Source organism: Vicugna pacos, unplaced genomic scaffold (assembly GCF_048564905.1).
Source record: "Vicugna pacos unplaced genomic scaffold, VicPac4 scaffold_19, whole genome shotgun sequence".
Classification (NCBI taxonomy): Eukaryota; Metazoa; Chordata; class Mammalia; order Artiodactyla; family Camelidae; genus Vicugna; species Vicugna pacos.
Window position 1 is genome coordinate 76,788,684 of NW_027328740.1, and position 6,000 is coordinate 76,794,683.

General features: G+C 47.2%; 1 protein-coding gene across 1 annotated transcript in view; it reads right to left on the reverse strand.

Moving 5' to 3' along the window:
* LOC140693562 (uncharacterized) overlaps positions 1–328 on the reverse strand; it is a 141,779-nt gene extending 141,451 nt beyond the window's left edge. The window contains exon 1 of the mRNA XM_072957349.1: positions 58–328. The gene's annotated coding sequence lies outside the window, so the exon portion shown is untranslated. The remainder of the gene's footprint in view (positions 1–57) is intronic.
* Between the last annotated feature and the right edge of the window lie 5,672 nt (positions 329–6,000).

The following is a 6,000-nucleotide window of genomic DNA, read 5'->3' on the forward strand; positions in this document are numbered from 1 at the left end:
CATGTGACATCAACAAGCACCGCCATCATAACACCTGAAAGTGTTCAAGGTACTTACCTGGGGCAGAAATCCTGATCAAGGAGACAGAAGCTCCCTCAGCACTGCCGCTCCCTTTTCCCGACTCCACCAGGAGAAGCTGGGAGTTACAGCCGCGGGCTCTCAGCCTGGGGAGCAGCGCCCACGCCGCTAATCTGGACCTCAGGGATCGGGAAAGGGAGAGGAAGGCAGCCCCGGGGTCGCGGGGCAGGGAGAGCGGGGTGGGGGACGCGGGCTGCAGCCCCGCTCGGAGGCCAGCCCCAGCCCCAGCCCAAGCCGCCAGCCCCGTCCGGGTGTGCAGACCCCGCCCGCCCGGGACACAGCCCGCCCAGTGGTGGGGACGGGTCGGCGGCCAAGGAGAGGAAGCCCGGGAGGGGAGGACTCGCGGGCGGGAGAGGGGAAGCGGACGCCAGCCGCGGACTGAGGGGAGCCCGGCTGGGCCAAGAGGCGGCAGGGGCACACCTGGCCCTGGACAGCTGTGGCCGGGGCGCCGGGGCAGGTGGCGCGGGCAGAGGGGTCTGGCCCGAGCAATCCAGCTGAACACACGCTGACTGGCGCCCTGGGGGCTGTGACACGCCGACCGCCCTCCCGCAGCCGCCTCACCCCTTTCCCGATATCCCCTCACCTTGCACTTCCACAGCCAGAGGCCCCGGCCCCAGGCAGTAGCCAAAGGCCTACAGGGCGACAGAGCTGAGAAGCCATTGGGGCCGATCCCCGGCTCGGAGCTGGAGCTTCCAACACGCGGTCCAGCTGGCAGCAACTGCGCATGCGCAGGAGGGCCAGCGATCCGCTCTGGGTCCTGAGAGAGAAGGGGAACCGAGGGAGGGAGAATAGGGGAGGAGGAGGGGAGGCGGGGAAAAGTGGAGGGAGACACATGGACAGGAGGAGCAGAGGGAAGGCAGTTATCTGGAATTGGGAGGGGAGTAACAGAGATGGGGAGAAAGCGTTTTACCTCTTGTGGCACCCCGAAGGAGGCAGCAGTCCTGCCTATACACCCTTCTCTTACCCGTCATTGCCCACAGCTCATATTTTACGTCCCTGGCCCAGCCCTCCAGCTAAGGTCTCTGCAGAAACCCTACGGGTATCATACCCGTTGCCCCCACAAGGAGCTAGGTTTACTGTTGCTCAGGGAACCAAGCACCCGCAGGTGTTGTTTCTCAGAACTACCTTGGGAAGAGTACATATTCCCCTCTTACACGCTGGGAAACAGGCAGGCACGATCTCTGCCTTAGCTCCACTGTCCCAAATGTTGGGCTGGCAGGGAGCGGGAGGTAAAATGTCAGAGCCCCAGAAGGAGCAGACTGCCTGAGTGTTGGTGTAGAGTCCCCATCCCTCCTGGGTAAACCACACCCCAACCTCGGGGAATAATCAAGGGCTCACCGTAGGCCCCTGTGTGTGGGAGAGCTGCCCTCAGTCCCAGTGTCCAACTTGCTAGGTAGGTAGAAGTGTTATTGAGTCCAAATTCATTCTCCTCAGTGCAGGACAGGCCAGTAAGTTGGGAGACCAAGTGTTGGGGCATGGAATAGCAAGTTTCTGTAGACCTAGATGGCAAACTAATGTCCTGGAAAACCATCTCCCCAAGTCACAATTCAGGCTGCTTTCCTATGTGCTTGGTTTTTGCAAACTTCTTGGTGTAGGAATTCCTTCTTGTTAGAATCCTTTGTTCTTGCAGCTATCTCCCTGGGTCAGATCCCTGTAAACCTCCAACAAAACAAACGTTATTTTCTATTCTGCAACGTGTTATCTTTATATGATTGGAAAAGTGTTAAATACCCTTAAAGGTCAGAGCCTTCAGAATAGGCTCTCCTGTATATTTTGGGCTCTAGGCAACATTGTTTTACAAGCAAGAAGAAGCCTAGGAGACAGAGCACAGGGTTAAAGTCAAAGGAACAGATCTAATATGGAGTCAGATTTCTTCTTTTCTATTACTGTGGCAGAAGCCACTTGAGGATTTAAATCCCTTAAAGTTAAAAATAAGTAAAACTTTAAAGGAATTTACATACATTGGTGGGAACTTGCATAGCATATCTGGAAAAGCACACAAAGGATTGTAAACATTGGCATCTCCAGGGAGGCGTGTAAGAACAGAGGATGAGGGAAAACTTCTTTCACTTGAGTATTTTTTGCTCTGTTTGAATTTTTTTAACCATATGCATATATTTCTTTTTCAGTTAAAATAAATGTGTAATGGAGCAAAGGAGTAACTAGCTCAGCAAATACAGCAGCCATAGACTCACTGAGTCATCATTTTCGATTTAAGCCAGGAAGCATTGATTGTCTCTCTCCTATGTGCCCAGTGCTGTTTTAAAACTTTTTTATATTTTTTTTTATAAAATAATAACATGCTATCCCTCACCCCTGCTCAGGGCTGGTGGGAAACCAACTGAGTTTTTATTGAGTTGTTTTCCAAGGAGTAGAGATGAGTTATAAACAGAACACAACTTCAGGGCAAAACAGGCGGACTGGTTTTCCAGCAGGCCAGATAGCGATGACGGGTTTTCAATAGAGGCGCACAGAGGCTGAGAGAGAAAGCCTCCAGGACCCTACAGAAAGCTGCCCACAGTGCCTTCTCCATGGCACTACTGAAATAGGAAAGAACAAATCTGACTCCATATTAGATCTGTTCCTTTGACTTTAAACCTGTGCCCTGTTTCCTAGGCTTAGTCTTGCTGTTTCTGCACCTTTTGTGAAACAATGTTGCCTAGATCCTGAAATATACAGGAGACCCTAATCTCAAGGCTCTGACTTTGAAGGATATTATCACTTTTCCATTCGTATAAAGATAACAAGATACAGAATAGAAAATAACATTTGCTTGTTGGAGGTTTACACGGATCTGACCCAGGTGAAGAGCTGCAAGAACAAAGGATTCTAAAAACAAAGAATTCATACACCAAGTTTGCATCAACCAAGCATTCCCGCTTCCCCTTTTTAATATAAGAAGAGCCTGAATTCTGACTTGGGATGATGGTTCTCCAGGACATTGGTCTACCATCTTCTCCACTGGCTTTACAAATTAAAGCCGCTATTTCTTGCCCCAAATCCTTGTCTCCTGATGTGTTGGCCTATAATGCACGAGTAGAACAAGCGTGGACTCGGAAACACAAACATACATTGAAAGTACGCATTTGGTATATTAAATGACCTGCTTCCACTCGTATTCCTGAGGTTTTCTTCTCTTGACCACTCCTACTTTATTTATGAAAAACCTGTCATGTGGACACATTTCCTTCTCTAGCCACTACCCTTCCATGTAAAAACTGATGCCAAGAAGGCAATGGAAGTTGCTAGAAGGTATTACCTGGCCAAAAAAGAGCAGAAGTGGGTTCTGGCTGATGTTCAGGAGCAGGCCGGGGCACCTGACAAGATGTCATAAGTACGGATAGACAGCTGGGCACCAAAGGAGAAGCTTCTAAACTTCCATGAGGGACTTGGATAGGAAGGAACAGTCCCAGACTATAGCTCTGATCCCACCACGAGCTTCCTGGGCAAGGCTGGGCAAGTCATTTAAATTCTCTAGACCCGTGCTGTCCAACACGGGAGCCACCAGCCACATGCAGGATTATGATGTTATTCTGTAGCCAGACAGAATTATAAATAAACACTTTATTGCAAAGGGTCAGCAGGTATAATATTTAAAAACATTATTGGTTATCTTGCCTTAACAAGTTATTTTTGTATGTCTAGCTTTCTGTGGGTTGTAATGCCTGCGACTAATGTTTCCCTTACAGTGAGGTATTTTGAAATTATAAGTTACTGGACACAGTACACTCATATCACAGTTGAAAAAAACTGATTAAATAAGCAAGGTGATCTGACTTAGTAGTTATGAGCAGGGGCTCTGGGGCCAGCCTGCATAAGTATTAAATCTCACTCTCCCTCCAGGGAGTTCTGTGTGAATCTTGGACAAATTATTGTTGCTGTTGTTGTTGTTGTTGTCGTTGTCATTGTTATTATTTGTGCCTCTTTTTCCTTACCTTTTAAATAGCGAGGAAAATGTAGACTCTATCCCCTACAGTGTTGGCAGGATTAAATGAGTAAACGTCTGTGCTGCCCACTTCCCTGGGTTTCAGCATTCTCCAGGCAATCAGTGCAAAACACAGTGGCATTCTCCACTGTCTTCGTCAGTCTGGGATTCTGTAACAAATTACCGTGTGTCGGGTGGCTTAAACAACCAGCATATTCCTTATGGTTTGGAGGCTGAGGCTTTCAAGGTCAATGTATCTGGGAGAGGATTGCCAGCTCGAAGATGGCTGTCTTCCCACTATCTTCATGGCCCAGAGAGGAGAGAGAAGCAAGCACTTTGGGGCCCTGTATAAGAACACTAATACCATTCATGAGGGCTCTACTCTCATGACCTCATTTTATCCTACTAATCACCTCCCAAAGGCCCCGCATCCCTATATCATCACCCTGGGAGATGAGGTTTCGACATATGGATTTTGAGGGGATGCATTCAGTCCACACATCGGCTAACTCTCCCAAACATGCAGTCATCAAACCTGTAGCTAATTTCAAAATAATGTTTATATCTCTCTGCCCATTTCCATTCCTACATCTACTAACACTGAAGCCCTGCTACATTTTATTTCTTATTTTCCTTGTGAGGTTTAATTGATTCCTCTAACTCCAAGGATTCGCTCACTCCAGTCTGCTTGACAGCCCTGCCAGGTAGGTCTTCCTTAAAACACCTTCCCACTTCACCTGGTTGTTTTTTAGGTGTAAATGTCAGAATTCTCTCCACACCCCATCCTAGACCTTTAATCCCTTACACTACCGCTCACTATGTTATTTTCCTATTACCACTGTAACAAATTCCCATAAGCTTAATAGCTTAAACCAGCACAGACTTATCAGCTTATGGCTGTGGATGTCAGAGATCCAACACAGTTCTCATTGGGATAAATTCAAGATACCAGCAGGGTTCCTTCCTTCTAGAGGGTCTAGAAGAGAATGTTTCCTTTTTTTTTTCCAGTTTACAGAGGTCACCCACCTTCCTTAGCTTGTGCCCCTCAACTTCCTCCATTTTCATGGTCAGCAGCCTTTCTGAACATTGCTCCATCGCTACACCTCCCTCTGATTTTAAACTCAGCTGGGAAATATCCTCCATTTTAAGGACCCCTGTGATTACATTCAGCCCACCTGGACAATCCAGACTACTCACCCTATTGTCTCATCTCAGGATCCCCTTGTCCCATCCCACTCAGGCAGTATGTATGTGGCTGTGACATTCACCTTGTGTAACATTTCCTCATGAGCAATTTATGGTTCAAGGCACTTATAAGTGACTTTTTGTTTTTCTTCCTTATCCTTTCTACATTCAGTTTGTCTGGTGAGATTATATGAATCCTTTTTATTTGTGCCCCTGCACTAATCTATAATAATGTATCATGGGTTTAAAGGCTAACTAATAGACAATTTAGGAGACAGAAATCCTCTAAGATTTTTAATCCTAAAATATCTGTCATCCCTTTTGCCATGTACAGTAACATGTCACAGGTGGCTACCCTGTGGCCGGGGAGGGACATGATTCTGCCATCACACTCCCCTCATTCTCACCAATGTGCTGATCAACTAACCAAGGATCTATGCTCTCCAATTCACTCACTTCCTCCTCCTTTCCATTGACTATCCTGTTCCCACCGCTTCCTTCATTCACCACATCAGGATTTCATGACCACATTCTCCCCTAAATGAAATGGGTATCTTGCATCTAATGTCTGACAGCTGTTCTTATTGTATATGCACACACTGACCTACACATAATCCCGTCCATCTCTTTATTTTCCTAGAATCTTCCAGAAGAATCAGTTCCATGATGATGATGATGATACTGACAATGATGACAGGGGCCTCTCAAGGATTCTGATAAAGAGGGAATCGATAAAGGGAGGGAATCATTGCAAAATTGCCCCAGAAACAGGCTTAAAAGTAAATAACTCTTATAGTGTTTAATGAAATTGA